The 22,867-nt window shown below is 30.4% G+C and overlaps 1 protein-coding gene and 1 non-coding gene across 2 annotated transcripts in view; one reads left to right on the forward strand and one right to left on the reverse strand.

Annotated features, from left to right (window-relative positions):
• The window catches only part of rno (rhinoceros), an 84,037-nt gene extending 67,581 nt beyond the window's left edge, over positions 1-16,456 (reverse strand). Inside the window, exon 1 of the mRNA XM_067270635.1 lies at positions 16,258-16,456. The gene's annotated coding sequence lies outside the window, so the exon portion shown is untranslated. The remainder of the gene's footprint in view (positions 1-16,257) is intronic.
• A 5,443-nt stretch (positions 16,457-21,899) lies between these two features.
• LOC136975605 (U1 spliceosomal RNA) lies at positions 21,900-22,057 on the forward strand. Its single transcript, XR_010880804.1, has one exon. It is a non-coding gene; the product is annotated as a U1 spliceosomal RNA (small nuclear RNA).
• The last annotated feature ends 810 nt before the right edge of the window (positions 22,058-22,867 follow it).

A 22,867-nucleotide genomic window follows, 5' to 3' on the forward strand; every position in this document is an offset into this window, starting at 1 on the left:
AAAGATTTTGTCATATTAATCCGCCGGAGATTGTCATTGGCCAAATCACAATCAGAAGTGGCTAAACACATGCTGACTAGTTAAACCCCTTTCTCTGCACGTGTTAAAGTAGGTCAGAGTGGTCACAACAATTTAAAAATTACAGAGATTATACTTAGAAAAGTTATTATAGCCTACTTTAACACTTTTATGTAGCCATTTAAATTATTTCCATCGTTTAAATATAGTTTGTCAAAAATTATTATTAAATATATATTATTAAGACTTACACAAAACATATTTATAATTTTGTAATTGAACATACTTCAGAATTTTTATCTACACAACTATTTTATTAGATATAAATCAAAACAAAAACAAAGTTCTCCGGCAATCCTTAAAAATCATACACAAACCCCTAAAGGAAAATGTTACTGTAATGTATGAATTTATCTATGTGATATTTATATAATTAAAAATTTTTTAAAATAATTATAGTGTAAACTTACCTTATTAATCATCTGTATCAAAAGATAGTTGCTCAAAGTAATCATTTATATCGCTATTGTCATTACTTGTGTTCGACCGAATAATCAGTTTTTCACAACAGTTTCTGAAATCTCATCAAGTTCCCACATTCATTGTTCTTCTTTTTCTATACAATGTGTCATACATGTGACGTACAATGTATCATATCTGCCCATATCAATTCAATAGGATTTAAATTACAATGATACGGAGGTAAACATAACACATCAACACTCATTTCTTTGGCCATTTCGTCAATAATGTATTTATCGTATTTATGTTTTATTTTTTTAACAATATCCAAAAGTTCTATTTTGAACATTTTTTCGTTATGACGAACCCTATTTTTCCAACCAAGAAATTATGTCAGCTTTTTTCCAACTACAATTTGGAATCTTCTCAATTTTAGCTGAATGATATGGAGCATTGCCCATGACAACAGCATTACTTTCTAATTTTGATATTTTTTCAAACCATTTTTTGAAATTATTGCTATCCATTTCTTTGTGGTAATCTTTTGTTGACTTTGATTCAAATTCATACAGGCCACCATTAAGATAACCTGTGAACAAGAATTCTTTGTTTTCCCTTTCCAGAAGGATTTTTCAATCCAGTAGATCATCCAGACATAAAAGCTTTGTGATATGACGTAATTGAACAGTCCTTCCATACTTTATTCTTGGTATGGCCTGCATTAACCCATGTTTCATTCAAATAATAAATCTTATGGCCTAAAGAACACACTTCTTTTATTTTTCGTAGATATTGTCTTCACCATAAAATGATATCATCTCTTCAAATTAATCTACTATTTCTGTTTCGATTTGTATATTTAAAATTAAGTAATTTTAACAAATTATATATCGTAGATCAAATAAAGTCTGGTAAATCTAGATCATCATTAGCACCTTTTAATACCTTATCTACAGTAGGTAATTCATTTAAAAAATAAAAATTGTGTACTCTACCTCTAATGGCACATTTTGTGAATTCATCATATTTGTTAACAAGTTGAGTACACTTACGGGTTTTCGAAGGAGTTATTACTTTACCATTAGTAAAATATTCTTTACGAATTCTGTAAATGCTCCTTTCTGTTATCCCTATTGTCTTTGCTACCATTTTCACTATATCTTTCACCCAGACTTCTTGATTTGTTTCAGTTAAAGAATTAAACAAATTTAATACTATTTGCTTATCCGAGCTCCTCAGCGATTTTCCTTGTCAATGTTTAATTGTATTTACATTCGAGTTTTCCATTTTTGTAATTCAACAACACACAGCTTGAAATAACGATAGTTATTGTAATGAATGGAATTTGAAACCAAAACATTATAGAGCGCATGACTGGAGAAAGTTTATTTTGAATGATTCTGAATGTGCAAATATTCATTAAAATAACAATTTAACAAATATGAAATAATTACATTTATAATCATTGGTAAGTGACTTGTATTTCATTAATGATTTTATAAATAATAAAGAACTATTTTCTGTGGACGAATGAGATGCAACATAGTTTCTAATTGATTGATGGACGTGGGTTTAAACCAATAAACAAAAGGAAGTGTATCTTAGTTTGTTTACAGTAGGTGTCAAGTTATGATAAATAGACTATAGAAACTTCACAGAAACTTCTGTGGCACACTACAAGTAAAAATACAAGGTAGCTTCAAAAAGTTTGCAGAAAATGTATGTAATTCCAAAATGCAGCATTAGAGGGAGCTGGTGTTGAATTTTTTTATGTTCATGATCGTGTTATGACATGCACAAAAGTTGAGTACATGAAAGGGTGAAAGATAGATTTCAGATTCACGTTTATCGCCAAAATGTCCATTGTCAAACTACTAGCAAACATCAAATTCTGTGCCCTGTTGAAGAAGACACTGTAAGAAACTCTGACAATCTTATCTGCAGCTTACGGTAAAACAGCAATGAAGAAAACTGCTGTGTACAAATGGCACAAGCTGTTTGCCAATGGGAGACAGTCTGTGGAAGATGATGAAAGAATGGGTCATCCCTCCGCCTCATGCAATGACATAACAGTTGGGCAGGTTCAGGAGACTTTGCACATCAATCAGAAGCCACCATCATAGCAAAGTGTGGAATTTCTGTGGGAAGCTGTCACACCATTCTTACCAAAGATCTGTAAAAGCACATAGTCTGAAAGCACATTGTTCCAAAAACGATTAACAGCAGACCACTATCAATTGCTTATGGAAATTAGCAGTAATTTCATTGACACTGTTAATGAAGACAGATGTGTTGAACAGGATAATCACTGGTGACCAAACGTGGTATTTCCTGTATGACCACCAGATGAAACACCAGTCGTAAGGTTGAAAACATGTTGGGTTCAGTGATGATAATTAGTTTGATAAATTTTCAATCATGATAAAAATTGACCAACTAAATTAGTTATGGTTAATTTAGTTGTAAGTCATCAATTATATTTTACTATTAGTATCTGAATTGAATTGTGTATTAGTCTAATAAGTTTTCAATCATGATTAATAACAAATGACTAAATTGATGACTAATAGCCTCTTGACAAACAACAAACCCAAAGCTGTGATACTGTATTGGGTTGCAATTTTCAAATTGCTACATCTATGCATTCTAGTCTTGCAACGAATGCATAGATGGCTGCATTCTGGCCAAATATTCGGCTTGATTAATGCACGTATGAAAATTGGCACCCAAACCGCATTATGGCAAGGACCCTGCTCTCTATTGGCCTGCTGTCACTATGCTTTGCCAATTGTGTTAATTCTTGACAGTTTAGCAGACAGACAAGAGCGTCATGGCAGTATGTGATAAATGATATCAAATGTGGATAACAATGAAATGACCTACACGTATAAATAATGGAAAAAGAACAGAGAAGGACCGCAAAGTGAAAATAAATATGAAATTGAGTTGATAACATAATCGAACAAGTTAAGGCAGCTTATTGGCGCAAAATTTGCGGCCGTCAATGCCAAATAATTGTTTTCATAGACTTCGAAAAACTAAATGCTTGTAATAAAAGTCACTTAGCATGCACGGGCAAAAGCCTGAAGCCGTGATTCGAGATTTCACAGATTCGAGACAGCTTGGTAGCCTGAACGGCTTCAGGCTACCAAGCTGTCTCGAATCTGTGAAATCATAACTGTGACTTATACTGACATCCTATCTGTCTCTTTTCTCTATTATCACCAGGCTATGAGTCACATAATTATAAATGAAATCTACAACGGAAAAGTGACAAATCGAAAGTGTCGTGCACACACATTATGATGTATGCATAGGCATACATGGACTAGAGCAGTGTTTCTCAAACTTTTTGGACTGCGACCCCCCCTTATGCACTAAAAAATTTCAAAGGACCCCCGAAGAATAAGTATGTGTCAAAAAACATCCCGGAGGGAGGGGATTAGGCTTGTATTTAAATATTTATATTATTTTTATTATTTATATGTGCAATTTATTTAAGTAAAAATTATTTTATATATTTTTTATTTATATTATTTCTAAACATGAATCCATAGTAAATTTATAAAATATTTGAAAAAATTGATCTGGCATCAATTTTTCAGCGACCACAAATATTTTTTGCGACCCCACTTTGAGAATCACTGGACTAGAGTGATAAAGGAAAGAGAAAGAGAAGAGCAAAGATGAGCGCTTAAAAAGAAGGATAGGCAGGGTCAGACCTTCAAATGTGTGATAATTCTCAAACAAATAGGTGTATATGTGTGCTGATCTTTTAATTATAAATTGTGAATACATGTGACTAATATTATTTTGTTTTTTATTTTGTGCAGGTTATAAGTTATAAATAAATGTGAACAAACAACACTAACCCAATAACATTAAATCCAAATACCAAAATGATTAATTTACTGTGTTTTTGTTATTTCTTACTCCTGTTTTTAGGTATTCGGTATTTGGCCAAATAGCAAAAAATAGGCCGAATACTGAATAGTAACCGAATATTCATTGCATCACTAATGCATTCCCATTTTGTCTGTCTACCTGCCTGTTTGACCATCTGGGACAAGAGGGTCGCATACAACCTTCAATACATTGGGGATATACTTTAAGATCTTTAGATGCTAGACTGAAGGAGCATAAATATAACATTCAGAAGTCTAAACCAGTGATGGCCATTGCTGCCTATGCTCTTCTAATTTGGTTGATGTTTGCTGGCAACATGCTAAAATTATCAGAAGTATTAGAAACAAACATCACATACATTATGTGGAAGCTCTATACATTTACAAATATGTGAGACAGGGTTGTTCTATCAATTATAAGGATATCAACACACTCTCTGCAGCATGGAGAGCCTCCTTTGAGTTGAATATGACATAACCAAAAGTGATTTCTCCATACATCTATGGAATGCTCACCATACATTTATCATTTTATTTATACTGTATTTTTACTTTTTAATTTTTATTTATGTTGTTTATTTTTCATCATTTTTCTATGTATTTATTTGTAATTTTATTTTATTTTATTATTTTAATTTCAGCCAACTGGCATATCATGTTTGGAAAATTATCCATTACATTCTACTTTTGCTAAGTTCAGATTTGTATTTTTCTCTGATAATGGTCTTTCAAAATGACCGAAAATGTTTGTAATTAAATTGATTTTGCTGTTTTTAAAAGTTTTACAAGTGTTTGAATTTCCATATTCACAATTTTCTAGCTTATGCTAATTATTATGATGTTGCAATCATGTCACTGCTCAACTTGTACATTCAATGAGAAAATCATGTAATAACCAGCTGGAGCATGTGGATTCATAGTTGGTTTTTATGCCAAAAATTTCTCATTCATGGAAGCATTCATTGATAAAGTTGGCAGAAAGTCTTCAGCAGCTTAATGAAACTAGCCTTAAAGAGCCAGTTGAAACAAGAAGCCACATTAAAGATTATGAATTAGTCTTATTATAGCCAGATAAAAATCCAGCAGATTGTTTGATATTACTAATGTATTAGGTTATATGTTATTACTACACAACTATGCTAGAACAAATAATACTATTCCCCAGCAAAGACACAACATGAATGAAACAAAGAAAATGGAAACTGGAACCTAAAATCCACCTAATCTTAGCATTTGAGAATTTAAAACTTGTTGCCCTTATAATTAGAATACAGTAGAGCGTCGTTTATCCGAAAGCCGATCAACCAAAACGTCGGTTAATCAAAAGCGTTCCAGTCAGACTGTGTCGTGCCGAATCGAACGTTTTTGATACTAAATTAACTTGCCAAAATATAATTTTTTTTTTGTTTTTATATTTTTCAATATATTTATTTTGTTTGTACAAAATAAAGAAATAATTTTTAATGATACAATAGCCAAGATTATTATTTTAAAAAATTTATGTTAGGCTTAACATTGACGAAAATTCAACGCGTAGCAACACACAACAGAGAAAAATTTCAACGTCGGATAGGTTAATATATTTTTTCGTACATAATCGGTTATCCGAACAACCCAAGTTCCCAACTGATTCAGATAAATGATGCTCTACTGCAGGGATGGCAAACCTTTTTGAGTCCGTGTGCCATATTGTAAGCATACTTAGCTTCAAAGATGTTAGTGCGTGCCAATGTCTTAGACTTCAAATAATGATATTTAAAGAAATTAAACAAATATGTTTTAATTCCAATGAATGTAAAAAATCTGATTGAAAAAAAATGATTAGGTGATAAACAGAAAGGATGATTGAAAAAGACAGAAATCGTATGATACAATACGTGCCAGATGATTTCTCTTACGTGCCACCTTGGGCACGCATGCCATAGGTTTGCCATCCCTGCTCTACTGTATTTTATATTTATAAATAGAGGAGATAAAACAGCTTGTATCGAATTACACCTAAACAAAACCACACTAATTCAGATAATTTTTTAATCAATATGAAAAATGCAATTATTATTCTATTTATTTAATTATCAAAATAATTGGGGAAAAGACAATTTATTTTTCAGCAACAGTTGTGCACAACATTTTACATTTTAAAATCAATACAATTCAAAATGACAGTGAAAAGGATCCCAACAGCTTTAAATATCATTAAACTATTAAAGCACAAAATACATTACATTTGTTTCTCTAATAGTTGTGACTATTTTAAAAATAATGCTTTAACTTCTATGCTTTACAAATTTTTGTATAACAACAAAAAATGGTTAATTTTTTAATAAATCAATATGCTTTCATGTATATTTTAATAGAGTTAAAAAACAAGCATTTAGCATTTATATGGTAGATAGTATACACCAGTGATGATAAATCTTTCTCCAAAGGTAGGTCAAAATTGAATTCAAAATTTCTTAACTCCAAATCAGAAGTCAAATATTTATTTTGAGCAATTAAAAATAAAAAATAAATGCTTACAAATTTTAATTTATATGACAAAAATAACAATAAACTTTACATAAATGTAAAGAGACAATAATATGATTATAACAGAAACAAATATTTTGTTTAATAGGAAATCTTGTTATTTATTTAATGATAATTTTTTTTAGCTATCCTCCAACTAATGCCGAAAATTATCGGGCTAGAAATGGCTATAATATTAATAATTTTTTTATTGAGGTTTACAATTAGTGATCTTTAAGACTGCTTTCACATTATATATGCAAAATTTCAAAATCTATCACATTTACAATAAGAATTTTTAATTATTATTTTTTATATTTTATAAAAATCTAATACTTTCTAAAAATTCAATGTAGATATCACATATTTGTTAACTGCAACTATTTTGGCAAATTTTTCTTTATGCCACAAAAGTGACAAAAAGAAAAATCTGCCGAAAAGGGAAAGAGAGGATAATGGTCTGCAATATTCACTTTCTGAAAATGATTGTTAAATATTAATTTAAAATGTTTTAAAAGTACTGAAATATGTTAGTGTGTCAAAGTATTTATATTTATTTATTACAATATCAAACTTATTTACATTTTAGAAGCTTTGTAAGATAAACACACCAATAAAAAAGACATTTCACTTATCATTTTTATTTCTTTTAAATACTTATACTCAGCATTATTTATGCATTATGAGCAATATGCTAATGCACTTCACAGAGTCCATATTCCACATTAAATGTAGAATACATAAACTTTTGATTAAATTTTTTAAAATGCCTAAAATAATTTTTACGTACTGCAATAATACCTACTGCATAGTTGACTAACTCTTACCCAATAGTTGACTCACTTTTAGTACCAGTACTTAACAGAATGAAATATTCAATTATAATTTTAATAACTTTTTATTAACTTAAAAAAGTAAACTCGGTAATATCTAATTAATAGAATGTGTTAAAAATGTTAAAAAATGTATTTATTATGTTTAACATTATGGCATTTATGAAATAATCACTGTAGGGTTATCTAATTCAACAACAGCTTTAAAACCCCTCTATTTTTAATAATAAGTATAAATTCTTTTATTTCTTGAACATTGTCACTTAATTTGTTTGTTTACATAGCTCTAAATCACACAATTTTGTTTTTTAATTTAACTCTTGTAGTTGATTTATTGGCAAATTACTAACACAATAATTTATACTAATACAAGATCTCTTAGTTAAACTAACGTTAAATTTACATTAATTTTACACAACTGTAGCTGTCAATTTATAATTTTGCAGTATTTCAAATGTAATATGTAAAAACTACAAATGAATTTAATAACACCTGACAAAATTAACAAACAACAAACATACTTAATATGTTGTGTAGTAATACAAAATAGCTTGATATTTGGCTTAACATTACATAACAATAAACTTTATAAAATAAAAAAAATTATATAAAAACAATTAAATTTAACTGAAGGTAACATTGCTTAACTGGCAAAAACTTTCAATGTAAGAGCTGCCGCAAACTACAGCAAAACACTAGCAAACGTATGCTAGCACACATTTGCTAGTGTTTTGCTGTAGTTTGCGACAGCTCCAAGGTTGCTTATGAGGTGAACTATAGGTGTATTTATCTTATATATTCATATCATATTATTCAATCCCTTTAAGAAATCTGCTTCAAGTTTTAAATAAGTAACATATGTAAGTTGAGTGTTGATGGAAAAGTGTTAAAGGTATTGTTTACTCTAAACTAGTTCCAGCTCTGATAGATTTTTTGTTTTTGTATTTAACAAATATACACAAATCTCTTTAATTTGCTGTATAAATCACAAGTTTGCCATCACTGATATATACCATACTGAGTAAAGAAAAACCTTAGTAAACATAGGTCAAAAACTCAACCACAAGGATATTAACAATTTCATATGTTAGTGTCATGACTTACTTACTAGTTTCTGTATTGCATTGAACATGAAAAGTGAATAACCTTGTCATATCTTTAGTTATTGGTGTTTCATGTCTCCTTCCATTTCAATGCATACTTAGTATCTTAGAGACAAAAACTCTCAAAATTCCAGGTTTTTGTTGGACTATTTATGTCATAAATGATTGCATTTTTGACCTATGTTTACTAAGTTTCTTTTTACTTAGTATGGTGTGTACTAGGGTTTCTCATTTCCCAGACTTTTGCTTGTCCCAGGATTTCAGGAAAAAAGTGAACTGTTTCCCAGGATAGAATTAATTATTTTTAAAATATAAAAAATATCTTGAAGTTTAAAAATGAAAAATAATTATATTATTCAAGTAATTTAATACATTCTGCAACCTCCAAAATCATAATATTAATAATGCTGTGTAAAATATGTATTAAAATTATCTTTGAATTACATAGAAATTTTCACAAATAGAAAAAATTTATTGAAGATTATTGGAAACTGCTTACAAAAACAATGCCTTTGAATTGAGTTGAAAATTAAAAAAAAAAAAAAAAAACTTAGATCAAACTTCTAACTTAGAAGATAATTTTTGTTTTTTAAATAAAACATGATACAAAATATTATTGTAAATTTTTATAAGAATTTGAAAACCAAAGATGGTCAATACTCCAACCACTCACAATCTGGTTATTATTTTAATAATGAAAAGTCTCGCTACCGAAAATGCCCTTTCTAATTCAATGGATGTGGGTGGAATTGTCTTTAATGCATTTAAGAGAAGACAAATGTTAGGCCTAAGTGTTTTTTTTGCCCGTAGCCTCGAAGATTTCTAGTTCATCTTTGAGAGGCGTCGCAGTACTTCTTTTGCTCTCAGGTATTCTTGATTTGTCTACCTTGGCTGCTTTAACAGCAGTATCAAACTTATAGCCTGATAATTCTGCAGTTTGTTTGTCTTTAATAATCAGGTTTATGAGAAAAAACTTCATACTTGCAGACTTCGTACTCGTTTCTATCCTTGCCCAATTTGCACAACCTGGCATAATGCAGTTATTGAAGCTACTGGGCATAGTTAAAATTAAGACAGAATCGGTGCAATTATTCAAGATATTACAGGTTCTGACAAGTAAAGAATTTTCAGTCCTGCCACAAATACATATTGATTATTGATAATCTGTGAGATGTCATAACAAGCAAAAATTTACAAAACTTAACAAGCAGGCTTAAAATTAATAAATACAAATGTATTCTGACAGTTTATGAGTTAATTATACTTTCTATTTGCAAAATTTCGTCAACCTTAACACAAAAAAGAAATAAGTGAACTTTTAAGAAATTTGCAGAATTTCCCAGGTTAAAAAAACAGCTAGGATCCCAGGATCCTGTTTGAGAAACTCTAGTGTGTACTTTCTACTATATATTGTAAATGCTGAATGCATTTTTAACATCTTGTAGATAAATGATACAACCACAAAAAAGAAATCAAGAACTGGACAGAAAATGTGCCTGATTCTGGATAAGATCCAAATTCCCATTTTTCAATATAGCCAAATGATATTTTATAAATATTCTTTTGAAGCTATTAACATAGACTGATTAAAAACATTTTTAAAAATTTATTTTAAGAAATATATACAGTATATTCAGGAGTTGCTCTGCATAGTGCCAAAATCACCATTTAGCGATACTTTTTATTAAAGTGGCAATAAAAATATAATACAGTAGAGAACCGAAAATCGGAATCAATTGGGGACTGGGGTTGTTCAGATTAGGGATTTGTTCCGATTACGGTCTATGTACGAAAAAATATATTAACCTGTCCGATGTTCAAATTTTTCTCTGTTGCGTGTCGCTTTGTGTTGAATTTTTGTCGATTTTAAGCCTAACGAAAATTTTCATAATAATAATCGAGGCTATCATATCGTTAAAAATTATTTCTTTATTTTGTACAAACAAAATAAATATATTGAAGAATATAAAAACATGAAAATTATACTTTAGAAGTAAATTTAGTATCAAAAACGTTCGATTCAGCACGACGCAGTCCGACTGAAAATCGTGCCGATTACCGGCCATTCCGATTACCAGGGTGCCAATTTACGACTCTCTACTGTACTGGTGATAAAACCTCCAGCCATTTGTTTTGACATTCAGCGTAAAATCGAATCACAAATCATACTTCGGGAAAAACAAATTATATTTCGGAAATTAGTTTTAATATAAAAATTATGCTGACTAGTGACATCTTGAGTCAAAAACATCCCATTACAGAAACAAGATATCTCGGGTCAACTGGTCAAGGTTATCACATTTCAACCCGAGATATTTCGGGAATATCATGGAACATGTTAACGTTAAATAAATAAAATTTTTATTTAACAACATTAACAATTAAATATTCTTATTTTATTCTGCAATATTAGAAATAGGAGAGGAGGTTATTGCAGAAAACAATAAGAAAATTTGGTTACAGAAGGATTACGAAACAAAAATTTTATTGACTTTGTTTTTATATGGAAAAATTTAGGAAGGAATGTATGAAAAGCACTTATTGGATTGCAGGAAAATGTTAACTGTGTTTTGTAAAGAATGGATTTTAAATTGTTTTGGGTCAGTGTTTTATATCTTAAACTTTTGTTTTTAATTGTCAATGTTGGCTGTATACATTGTTTGTAGACTGAAGAAGGGATGATTTCTTTCTATCCCAAAATGCATTGCTGCCATAACAAGTGTGATTAAAGTGTTTTGAATGTCTTTGTCTCCTAATTAAAACAGACTACATAAGACAAAACTTAAATTATTAATCTTAGCAAAGATAATCCTTTTAAAAATCTCATACGTTAATGAAAAAGTCTACCATCACACTTTAGTTGTCTAAATTGTTGTGTGTATTAAAATTAATGTTGTCAGACTGTTTGACATAATATTCATCATTTACTAATAATGAATGATTTATGCATTTATAAATTTCATTATAATGAAACTATTATTTCACAAGAGACAAAATTTTTATTACGTTAAACTGAAATTTTTGTTACAATGGTATTCGCTATACCGAAATATTTTTGCATTTAGCTGAATAGGAAATTGGTGAGGGATTCAAGATATATTCATTATACCGAAAACTTCATTAAACTGGTGTTTGTTACACCCACATTTCACTGTATGTTTATTTATATATATTATAGAGTCAGTAACAGAATGGGAAACTCACTTAATTTTTTCAAGCTTTACGTGACAAATATTATACATAATTATTATCACAAAATATACAAGAATCTAAATTTTCAGATCTCTAATGTAATTAACAAAAATCTTCTTAACAAAAATAAAAACTAGCATGCGACAAAAAGATAAACTCATTTGTATATCTCTTGAATATTCATGCAGTATAATTTGCATATCTATTACTTTATCAGAGATATTATTGATCAACCGTCTGCATTTTACAAAACAAGTTTTTAGACAGTGTTGGACAAGTATTGACCAGAGGAAAATATTTATCAGAATTTGAAAAAAAAAAACAGATTATGGTTTTTAAATCTGAAGGAAGGTCAAACAGAAATTGAACATTAATTCTTTTTCCCTGTATGTTCTTACTCTTATCAATTTCTGTTTGTAATCTTGTCTGCTTTGGGCCTTGTTTATTAATAGAACTTATTACACTCTATTTGATAAATGGAAACCCACACCAGTGTAATAAGTTCTATTAATAAACAAGGTCCAAAGTAGACACAAATACAAACAGAAATTTTAGAGAAATTGAACATTTAATTCATCGTAGTCTTTGAATAATTAATAGATTTTTGCAAGTTCCTATAAATTATGGCCTAAAGAAAAGTATAAGAAGACTATGTGGATTAGTGCTAGAAGTGCAAGTGCCATTTTTAATGTGCATCTAACTCCCAAAGGTCTGCTAGGCAAATAGTTGCTGAAGTAGGTATGGAAATCAATGTTAGGAATGTCCAAAGATTATTCAGGTCCAATTCCTACTCCAATAGAAAAAAAAATCATGTAGAAACCAAGGATTCTGCCAAGATATAAAGATGTGCATTTGGAATTTGCCAGACAATACATCACGGACCACTCATTGGCAAAATATTATATTCACCAATGAAAAAAAATCTAATCTAGATGGACTAGATGTCTTTGATTATTATTTTCATGACTTAAGGCAGAAAGAAAAAATTTTATCTAGAAGACAAATGGATCAGTGATGATATGAGGAGCAATAGGATACAAGAAGAAGAATGATATGCAAATTATTAGTTGTCAGCAGGATGCTCAAGGATGCATTCAGCTACTAAACAAGCATTTTACATGGTTTGGATGATTAATGGCAGTTACAAATACTGCTGCAGTACACATAGCAAAAATAGTGTTTGAGTTGTTTGATAAAAAGATAATTAAATATTTTCAGACTCCTGCATTACTTCCAGTTAATTTAAACCCTATAGAAAAATCTTTGGGGGATTGCTCTCTCATAAAGTGTACAACTGTAGAAGGCAATTTAAAACAATACAAGAACTACAGATGACAATTATCAATACAAGGAAAACTATGACTAAACAGTTACTGATGTACAGTACATTACTTAGTAATAAATATCTATAAAAATTATAAATGATACTCTTTTCACATTAACATTACTTGTTATTTATAAATTATCTATAAACCATATCTAGAAATTTTGCTCTTCAATACATTAAGTCCTTTTATTATAAAGTATTATATATATATATTATATCTATTATAATATATATTATATCTATTATTTTATTATATATTATAATATATATCTATTATATTATATATATATGATATATTATAATTATATATATAATATATATAGATATATATATATTTGCTACCCTGCTGCATGTAGTTAAACTATATTTTAAACTTACTATAATGAAATTGACTGATCATTAAGTTAAATGTTTATTGAAAATTATTGATGGAATGAAAGTATTTTTTAAATTTATTTTTTTATTTACAGATATATATATATATATATCTGTAAATAAAAAAATAAATTTAAAAAATACTTTCATTCCATCAATAATTTTCAATAAACATTTAACTTAATGATCAGTCAATTTCATTATTAGTAAGTTTAAAATATAGTTTAACTACATGCAGCAGGGGTGGCAAACTGTGGCATGTAACACATCATATGATTTTGATTTAACATCGATCTTTTTCAATCAACCTTTTGGTTTAACACCTAATCATCCTTTTTTCAATCAGCATTTTTACATGTATTCTAATTAAAGCATATCCATCTAATTTCTGTAAATGTCATTATTCAAAGTCTAAAATTTTTGCACATGTAAACATCTTTACTATCTAAGTATGCTTACAATATGGCACGTGGACTCAAAAAGGTTTGCCATCTCTGACGTTGTCTTTAGTGTATAAAGAGGAACATTTGAAACTGGAACATTTAAAATCGGAAGCTAAATTGAACTCGGATCACACCAGAAAAATTTTTATAGAACACCTGAAGAAGGTTCTAGAGTGGAACAAAAACATTAGTGTTACATTTCTAAATTAACTGAAAAGCTATACAAGGTTAGTATGACATATTTGCTAAGTAAATAGTATCAAAAGTAAAAGAGCATATATTATATAAACAAGAGATCTGATTGAAGACTAATTTTATGACAAGTCAATTATTCAATTTACATTTCACTGTTACATTTTAGTGCTAATTCCCTTCAATGTAAGCCCTTCTGACATAATGCACTTATTCATCTAATTCCATTTTTTTCCCATGCCTTATAACATCTCTGGAAGTTATTTTCATTGAGCTGCACAACATTGATTAGCTTTATGAACATTCATAATAGTTTCAAAATGGTGACCATTGACTTCTAATTGGGATTCTTCAAGATTGAAGAATGACAGTCTGTACATGTTTAGCATTACCATCCAAAGTCAAAGAATGTCCTGATCTTGACTCACCTTCCCCAATTCTCATCCATCTAAAAACATTTTATGTCAACAAGGATGTGACAGAACTTCACCACTATATATAATTTTTATGCATCATAAATTTAAGTTGCACTCTTTCAATTTCATAAAAAATTTCATCTAATATTGTTGTTCGGCATTCTCCATTCTTCTGTAATCACTACTCAAGACGTAAGTGCACTAAATCTTCAATAACACCCATTACATTGATATGAGGTTAAAACTTGTACCAAATGTACCATCATGTAAATAAATGTTATAATGTTGCCATAATGTACAATACAAATTTAGTCTCATTACTTTTCAACCAGACCGTATATATATATATATTATATTATTAAATTATTAAAGCAATACAAGTATTTATAAAAGGTATACATTATTGTTAAAATAACACCTATCACCAGTAGCATGCGACAACATTTGACAATAGGAAAGCTATGTTTCCATAAAAATTTTAAACAAATGCTGAAAATGACAAAAAAGAAAAACAATTTATTTATTTTAATTCTAAATAGATATGTCGACATGAAACAAAGATATAAGAACTCGTTTACGAAATTAATCGTACAATACGTATTTATATTTTGAAAAATACAAGGGAAATGATGCTTCCACAGACTGCACGTCACTGCCTATCACAGTATCAATTAAACAACATAAATTACAAATATTGATAGGTTAAAAATAAAACAAAAAAAACTTTAAAATAATCAATTTCAGCAACAAAATTCTCATTCACTTATTACTGTTTTTAACAGGAATTTCAACATTTAATCTAATCAGTCACACAATACAAAAGCAATAGTCTTGTCACTTTAAGAAATTTCAATAAATTTGTAACTTTTTAATAAACGAATGTGTTTATGAATTAAATAAATCCCTTACTAAAAGCTACGGCAACAACACGAATAAATAACAATAAAACTTATCTGTATAGAAATTATGGCAAACATGTACAGACGTACAATCAATAACAGTATTATAATCGGTGGAAATGTCAAGCGGTGAATAGTATTAAAAAAAACAAAGTAATAAAGGAAAACTTTAAATTCCAATAACACTACTTAACTGATATAAACACATTTATTTATGTATAAATTAAATTGAATAGAAATCTGCATGTAGTATGTAATAACAGTGTATGATGTAGGTATTAATGAATTGATACATGTGTAATTTATGCATTGATGTGGGTAGACATAAAGGAGAAAGCTGATGGATGAGATTTCATCAGCCAAACTCTCATCAGACTTATAAGATCATTTAAGTGATTTGTCAACGTTTATATGGATGAAAAGGATATTTAAAATATCCCTTTAATAAGTATATTATTTGTTTAATCTGTTTGTATACATTATTATTGTTATTATTCGTGTATAATAAACAGGAAAAGCATAGTTGGATTTAGGCTTAATCGATGTTGACGAATGGCGAAAAGATTTAAAGAATAATCACTCACCAAAACATCTGTGCCTTTCCATTTACTCTTATTCATTAAAAATTTCAATGTAGCACCATTCTATTACGATAACGTACAATTTACTTAAACGCTATATAACGGTGATAAAACATTTCTCGATCTTTCAACGTGTGGACAATTTTTTGGCGCCATGTTTGACCACGAGATGATCACGTGACTCGAGAAATACGTCATGGCCAGACGAAGATTTGATTGCATTTCGAATTTTGTTTACATTTTTATTTGTTTTTATTTCGACATAAATATAATAATTTACGTGAATTAAAAGAAAAAAATATCTATATCATAACTTTCTCTCGAGTTAAAAGTTCGATCTGATTCAAACCATACGTAAAGTATTATTCAATAATTTTCTGTTTTTAAACATATTATACATAATTATTATATTGACTAACGTAGAAATTAATAATATAAAGCCTGTTTTATAAAATTAATTCATAGTATAAAATTAATATAATTTAATAGATATTAAAGTATAAAAATATACATTTTTAATTTAAATTTTTACAAATTAAATTATTATTATTATTATTATTATTAAATTAAAAATTTAATTAGTAATTTTTTTAAAAAAATTATTATTTTAAGTATTAACGGATTGATTTTTTAAAAATGTATATCATTTTTAAACTAAATTTTAAAAATTAAGTTTTTAGTTTGAAATTTAAAATTTATTTTATTAATAAATTAAAACATTTTAATTTTAATCGAAATAAATGTTAATTTAAAAAATTTTTTATAAAATGAAACAATATAATTTATTTATTTTGATTGTTGGGATTTTAAAAAGTGCGCCATCTTGTGTGATTAAATTATTATTGTTATTATTATTTTGAATTTTTAAACTATTTTTTATGTTTTAATTTTTAAATCAATTAAATTGTTTATGTTGTTTCCATAATTAACAAAATTATTTGTTATTTTACATTTTTATTTCTTCTATTAAAATATTAAAATTAACATTTTAAAGCAAAATATTTAGAATAAAATATATTAGAAATAATTTTTTTAAATGTATTAATCTTTTTGTTAATTATAATATATAATAACTTTTGTCACTTTTAGCAAAATGTATTTTAAAAAATCAGAACTTTTATTTTCTTAAAGGAGGTATTAAGAGTAACGCTAATGAAATAATTCGTTACTAGATGGCAGCATAAAACAAAAATAACAGCTATAAGTTGCCATCCTACGTATTCTATTTAGTATTTTACTTAATAAATAAATACTGCAAAATTTATATAATCTATAATTTAATTTTTAATTTATATTTTTACTTTACAATTTTTAATTTATAGTATTATATTATATTTTAAATAATTTATTACAAATCTAAACTGTGAATGATTATATACATCATTCACAGATTAAATTTGTAATAAATTATTTAAAAATAATATAATAATATAAATTAAATTTGTAATAAATTATTTAAAAATTAAATTTAGATTATATAAATTTTGCAGTATTTATTTATTAAGTAAAATACTAAATAGAATACGCTAGGCTTCTGTCTTAATAAATGGAATTCGGCCGGATTGCCGAGCGGTCAAGGTGGCAACTTACCGCTCTGGGATACGAGTGGTGCGTTCTTTTATTCCTCTGCGTAACTCCGCGCGAGCTGCATCCGTTTAAAAATTCCTGCGTACCGCGTTCCTATATTCCGGCCAGAGTGCGCGCCGTCAAACGGCAAAAACGGCCGCTTGTAGTAGTAGTTTAGGGACCATCCATAAATTACGTAAGGGCGATTTTTGCCATTCTAGACCCTCACCCACCCCTGTTTAAGAAACCGTAATATTTTCTTTGAACCCCCTCCCCTTCCCTTCCCTATCTTATTTAATATTTAGGCATGATTTTATAGAAAGATTTTAACAAAACAAAATTTTTATGAAACTCTAAAAACCTTAGGTCCAACATATATAATTATTAATTAGTTAATTAATATGTACTATTACAATAATACCTCGGATTTCGTTAACTTCGGTTATCGTCGATTTTTTTCGCGAAAAATTTGTCTCGGTTTTCGTCGATTGCCTCGGATTTCGTCGGCGTGCTCAAGTGACCTCGCTGCTAATTTTGCGAAAACAAAGGGCGACCCACGCGTTTTTTGGCGCAATGTGGCATTATTTCTCGTTGTGTGAACATTACCCTACGACGGCCCACCATTGGCCAACGGTTCCGTTCCCTGAACACTGTGAGAGTTCGGTCGTGGTTTCGCGCTACGCCAGGACGGGCAGGCCACGTGAAGTTTTCCGGGTTTTCTCCACGTCTGTAACGCCTGAATAGGAGCCAGTTACCCTTAAACGGATTTCCCAGAAGGCATTATTCACCTCGGTACGACCATCATAAACGCATACAACTACTATTACGTGACAATTACATCACACTTTACCACGAGGCGATATAGGCTAGAAGCTCATATCCAACTAGCTTCTACAAGACAAGACATTACCCCGCGTGTCTAGCCGAACAATTCCATTGCTTTCATTTTCATCTTAATGCTAATTATCTTATCTTTAATCTTAATACCAATTAGTCTTTTATGTTAATTTCTTATTGTTTTTAGTATTTAACGCTATATTAATTCTCTATAAAATGTGTTTTTGTATGTATTTTGGAGTGTCTAGAACGAATTAATTGGGTTTACATTGATTCATATGGAAATAATTGCCTTGGTTTTCGTCGGTTTCGGATTTCGCCGATTGTTTTCGGACGGATTACCGACGAAAACCGAGGTATCACTGTATTTATAAAAAACTTTATGTGAACAAATTTAAAAATATAAAAATTTAATGAATTCGAATAAACAATTTATTTTAAGAGCTTTTTCTTGATTATTAACAATCTTTTTATTATTATTATCATTAATATCAACGTCATAACATTCATTTTATATTAATTTTAATTTTCACAAAAGGACACAAAAAACTTTGACTGATCGACTAGCTAGTGCACGTGTAAACAGAAACGACATACAAAATAAAACAAGAGAGAATAGCGATAAACCATATTCAGTTGCCATATTGATTACATCTTGGCAAGGCCAAGAAAATAAACTACATGCTGATAAAATGTGCTAGGTGCACCTGGGGACTAAATCATAAAACTTGTAAAACTCTACATAATTGGGCAATACAACAATGCAACTTTACGCAACCTCTAGCTGGGATCGTGTAACTAATAAAAATTCAGTAAATTATTCTCTTTTCAAAGACAGTTTACCATCATAATTTCAAAGTGCTGCAGAACTGTTTCTACTAATGTCTCTCTGATACTAGCAGAGCTCCTTCCTTTGCCACTATGTATTGTAGAAAAGGTTCTAAACTACTTATTGTTGCATCGATCCAGTTTACATTATATTTAGCATAATATGAACGAAATAATAAATTTATTATGGCTGCATCTCTTATTTTTGTGAATGTGTTTACTTTTCCGGTTTTTATATATAATAGGGGGAAAGTATGATTTCCTTCACCCAGTTTAAAGCTTAAGGTGATGTGCAACACTCAGGTGAGATTCCATAGTATAATGGTTAGGACATAATCTAGCGATCCCAGTTTACATCGCGGTGCGGCCTTTTTATTTTCTTCTTCTTCGCCCTCGTCATTATTGATACAATTGAAGGCGACAGCGACAGTAGAATTCCGAAACTTCTTTGGTTTTGAATTAGAACAGAAACTGTTTCTCCGCGTGCGTGTGTGTGCGAAGCAGAGTTTCTGTTCGACGCTTCGCGATGTTCCCATCAGTTTATTCTACTTTTGCGTTCGCCGAAAGACGGAATTCAACATGTTGAAAACTTATAACACACTTATCATTACAGTTTCAAATCAAAAGAATTACAAAAATGTCTTCCGGACGCAAACATACGTCACGCTAAAAAAACATTTTCAATTAACCGCACATAAAAAAAACTTAAAAGTTCGTGTCAGGAGTGGGATCGCACCCACGCCCACTATCGTAGACCAGAATGCACATTCCTACACTTATAGGAAAGGTTTCCCTTGAGTGTGGCGCCTTAGACCGCTTGGCTATCCTGACTTGTTTTAACAACCGCGATTACTGCCTAATCAATGGCACATAGTATTTCCGCGAGACTAATGACGGATCAATGTTCAAATCCCCACCATTGGATTCGATCACAATTGTGAAGTGACGTTGTTGTCCGGGTGGAAACATTCACTCTGGTTTTATTACGACGTAACGAACACTGACGTTAGCAGAACAAGGTAAATCCCTGCTTTGACTGCCGCGCAAAATGTTTACATCGAAAAATTTCGAATCGAAAGTAGAGGCCAAAAATTTTAGCGTACTGCAAGTCTCGCATATGAATTTTCAAAATAAGTTACAGCATATTCTTATTTCTAAACGGAAATTGGTGTTTACTGTATATTATAAGTAATGAAAGTTTTTACAGACAAGAGTTTTTTTTAAAACTCTTTCCACCCTGTGGGCACTAAGAGAGCCTCTTATAAACGGCTCATTATAGGTTCGGCAAGGCCCACAATGGGGCGACCGGGTGGTGAGGGACGGCGCCCGACATATCTGAACGGACCACCCCCGAACCCCGAAAAATTCCTGGGGATTATTCGACCCGTTCGGAATCGATCCCGGGTCTCCCAGAGCGGTAGGCTGCCATCTTGACCGCTCGGCCATCCGGCCCAGACAAGAGTTTAACTGACGACTAAAACGTTGAATCACGTGTCATTTTTTCATTTCCACATGCGTACAGGGTATCGGAATTTCTTTCAAGTCTCTTACAATAAGAAACTGTTCGTTCCTTGATAGCATTACTTTAGCATAAGTTTAGAAGAATTGGTCTTTTTCGAAGAAGCTTACATTTTTCATACTACTTGTGTCAGAGAAACTAATATTTTGTGTTCTGACCAACGTTCCTGTTTTTTAGCGTTGCATTCATCGAAAAGAAAATAATAAATACACCATCTCTGCCTTCGGATCGTAACTCGCCCTTAATTGCTCGACGTGTTGTAGTTACAAGCTTCACATCTACTTCCAACACTGGAATTCCTGAATGAACACCCCTGACCCAACAAAATACGTTTGTCTCGAGAATTGTTGTCGGCTGTTGAAAATTTCGTACCAAATGGTTCCACAAGATTTATCGACTAGACTACATCGAAGCGATAATTTTGCGCCTCTATGCGAGCCCGCTAAACGCCAAAAACTTTTTCCGACACGTGTACGTAAAATAATCAAAAAATTTCTCGCAAAAAAAATCAGGAAGATTTAAAACATTTTTTAATTCCGAAATATTAAAGTGTTCATTTTAATGCCAATGAAAAAGAAATGTACAATTAAAACCACGATAAAATTTTGTAAAGAATTCTCCCATAGCTTGCGTTAATACGCTAAGAGAATTTTAGATGTTTAATCACGTGATTTAATATATATATATATTCTGCTACTAGATAACGCTAATAGTTAAAGTAGTCACGATGTGAATCGAAACGATAAAAATGGACGGTGCTAAATGTTTATCGTCCTTTTTCTATAAAATTTTATGGAGAAAGTAGGTTAAAGACCAAATCTTCCAACAATATATAAATAGCTGATTAATTTACAGAAGACGACGTGCATATTTAATAAAACACCAACGACAAGATCGAAGAACTTTACGCTGGAAGAGAACAGAGTGGGAAGAGTCCAGGACGAGGCTTGACCATTGCACTTCGGTCTAGCTGATCCCTGCCACTACCCCAAACTGGGGTAGATGGGGCGTGTAATTTGTGGTAGCTGGGGACTGCGTTCGCGCTCTCCCCTTTTAAATAATCAAAAATAGTGATGTTAATACGTTATAAATGAGAAATTCCGTGCTTCTTTGTATCCGCGAAAAATGATTCGTTTTAATACGTCATGTGATCAGCGCCGGATTAAGCCTCTAGCGGGCCCTAGACAAAATTTAAATTGGGGCCCCATTTAAATAAGTTGCTTCTAAACAAATCTTATATAATGTGACATTAGCGTAGCTAGCATGGGTGACACCCGGTGCGGATATCGTGGTGTCACCCCAAGTTACACCGTAGTGTCACCCTTTTTAACTGTTTTATAAAACACTATTGAATTGTAATAACTTCGCACTCGAGCAACTTGAACGCTACATCGAATATGCGATGTCGCGACGTATAAGTTTAAATTTAGAAAATGAATCATAACCATACATCAGTATTACTATGAGAGGCGGCCCTAGGAATATTTCTAGATGGTGCGAGAGATCTCGTGGGGAGATTACTTCTGACGCACGGATGGCTGTTGACCTTTTATTTTTTTCTATTAGGTAATGGCTACTGATGCCGGGCCCCTCCGAATTACGGGCCCTAGACATTTGCCTACTTTGCCTATTCGATAATCCGGCCCTGCATGTGATCATACTTTAACCAATAGGAATGAGAATATTTATTGCAGGTTTGCAACCTTAAGATTACTGTTAATTGCGGATGTGCGATAAAAAAAATTATTAAATACAACAGCATTTATTGTAGATACTCTTGATTATAAAAGTCACAAATAAAATTATAGATCATATTTAATTAACGTCAAATTTGAATAAAAATAAAAGAAACTAGTGATTTCT

Source organism: Centruroides vittatus, unplaced genomic scaffold (assembly GCF_030686945.1).
Source record: "Centruroides vittatus isolate TY-2023 unplaced genomic scaffold, ASM3068694v2 contig_375, whole genome shotgun sequence".
NCBI lineage: Eukaryota > Metazoa > Arthropoda > Arachnida > Scorpiones > Buthidae > Centruroides > Centruroides vittatus.